The sequence below is a fragment of the Triticum urartu genome, chromosome 2A (genome assembly GCF_056163025.1).
Source record: "Triticum urartu cultivar PI428250 chromosome 2A, HENAU_Tu73, whole genome shotgun sequence".
NCBI classification, from domain to species: Eukaryota; Viridiplantae; Streptophyta; class Magnoliopsida; order Poales; family Poaceae; genus Triticum; species Triticum urartu.
This window is the reverse complement of record NC_141874.1, coordinates 162,724,140-162,726,971: the sequence shown is the minus strand read 5'-3', so window position 1 is coordinate 162,726,971 and position 2,832 is coordinate 162,724,140.

Here is a 2,832-nt window from a genome sequence, read left to right as displayed (position 1 = left end):
CGCTGCTGCTAACTGATACCAGTAGCGCTCTTTCTAGACAACACTACTAATAACTACTCGTAGCGTGGGATCATAAACAAATGCTACTGGTAAACTTCTATCTGTAAGCATTTTCCTAGTAGTGATGGTTAACAGAACGCACACGATTTGAATTATACAAACGTTTGGGATATTAAAGTGGCAGCTATTTTTCCAAAATGCCTTTGTTGGCTGTTATCCGAGTGCGCCTTCTCTCAAAATGGACACGAAAAATACCACAGCATGTCGGGTGCCAATCCATGATAGCATGCCAAATTTCATGAATTTCAGACGAGTTTTGGATTTACTAGAATTTAAAAATAAAGTATCTCAACGTTTTTTCCGACAATCAACAGTGCCCTCGTGATTGAAATTCATTCCCATTTCTTGCATGGGACCGAAGCATGCACCCAAGGACACAGATTTGTTTTTTCAACCAATTTATATGCACTGAAGCATGTGCATGTAGTTCAAATTTGAATTATGCACATAAAAGCATTAAAACTCACTTAATGTATAAAAATTTCAAAACGAACCCCGAAAAATTCCAAAATTTAACACAACACTCCTGTTGTTCTATGTTGACACTAAAGAAAAAATTTAAATCAAGAAGAGGCAACAAATATCGTTCCGTCCCCAAAGGTGAAACGTTCCTACCGAAAACATCAGGCTTGTTGTGAGAAGCTCTGGTTTGTGAGAAGCTTATTCCCAAACCTTCCCCAAATGAGACAAAATTATTACCACGGCATGTTGATGTCGCTCCATGATAGCATGCTAAGTTCATGAATTTCAGACGAGCTTTGGATTTACTAGAATTTAAAAACCAGGTATCTTAATGTTTGCAGCCGAGTGACAGTGGCAGGGTGTTTGAAATTCATTCCCATTTCTTGCATGGGACCTATGCATGCACCCAAGGACACATATTTCATTTTTCAACCAATTTATATGCACTAGAGCATGTGCATGTAGTTAAAATTTGAATTATGCACATAAAAGCAGTGAAAACTCAATTAATGTATAAAAATGTCGAAACGAAGCCCGAAAAATTCCAAAATTTAACACAACACTCCTGTTATTCTATGTTGACACTAGAGAAAAAATTAAATCAAGTAGAGGCAATAGATATCGTTTCGTCCCCAAAGGTGAAACATTCCCTACCAAAAACATTAGGCTTGTTGTGAGAAACTCTGGTTAGTGAGAAGCTTATGCCCAAACCTGCCCCAAATTGGACAAAAATTTTACCACAACATGTTGATGCCGCTCCATGATAGCCTGCCAAGTTTCATGAATTTCTGACAAGTTTTGAATTTAGTAGATTTTAAAAATCAGGTATCTCAATGTTTTCGGCAGAGTGACGGTGGCAGGGTGTTTGAAATTCATTCCCATTTCTTGCATGGGACCTAAGTATGCACCCAGGGACACAAATTTGATTTTTCAACCAATTTATATGCACTGGAGCATGTGCATGTAGTTCAAATTTGAAATATGCCCATAAAAGCGTTGAAAACTCAATTAATGTAAAAAATGTCCACACGAACCCTGAAAATTCCAAAATTTAACACAACACTCATGTTGTTCTATGTTGACACTAGAGAAGAAATTGAAAACAAGAAGAGGCAACGGATATCATTTCATCCCCAAAGGTGAAACGTTCCTACCGAAAACATCAGGCTTGTTGTGAGAAGCTCCGGTTTATGAGAAGCTTATGCCCAAACCTGGCCCAAATGGGAATTTTTTACCACGGCATGTTGATGCCGCTCCATGATAGCATGCCAAGTTTCATGAATTTCAGATGAGTTTTGGATTTACTAGAATTTAAAAACTAGGTATCTCAATGTTTGCGGCCGAGTGACGGTGGCAGGGTGTTTGAAATTCATTCCCATTTCTTGCATGGGACCTAAGCATGCACCCAAGGACACATATTTGATTTTTCTACCAATATATATGCACGGGAGCATGTGCATGTAGTTAAAATTTGAATTATGCACATAAAATGCCTAGAAACCCCAGTTAATGTATAAAATGTCCAAATGAACCCCAAAAAATTCCAAAATTTAACACAACACTCCTGTTTGTTCTATGTTGACACTAGAATTTTTTGAAAGCAATAAGAGGCAACGGATATCGTTTCGTCCCCAAAGGTGGCACGTTCCCTACCGAAACCATCAGGCATGTTGTGAGAAGCTCTGGTTTGTGAGAAGCTTATACCCAAACCTGCCCCAAATGGGACAAAAAAATTACCACGGCATTTTGATGCCGCTCCATGATAGCATGCCAAGTTTCATTAATTTCAGACGAGTTTTGGATTTACTAGAATTACAAATGCAAGTACCTCAACATTTGCCGGAGAGCCACGGTGTCATGGTGTTGAAAATTCATCCCCATTTCTTGCATGGGACATAAGCATAAACCAATGGACACATATACGATTTTACAACCCGTGTTGGTGCACCGGAGCATGTGCATGTAGTTTAATTTTGAATTGTGCACCTGAAATGGCTAGAAAACCAATTTAATGTATAAAATGTCCAAACAAACCCTGAATAATTCTAATTTTTTTATAACACACATGTAGTTGCATGTTCACTGCAGATAAAAGTTCTAGCAATTCAAACACTGTACAGTGCCGCTATGACCCCATTATGTAATTCAAATCAAGAGAAAAAATCAAGTAGATCCCACACAGTTTATTATCACCAACCGTGTGAGATGCAATACAAAACATCCTAGAGCACCATCGGTGTATAGTATGCCTATGGCTTACGCGAGAAGGTGCGTCGGCTACAGTCCACAGTCGGCATGTCAAGCACACTA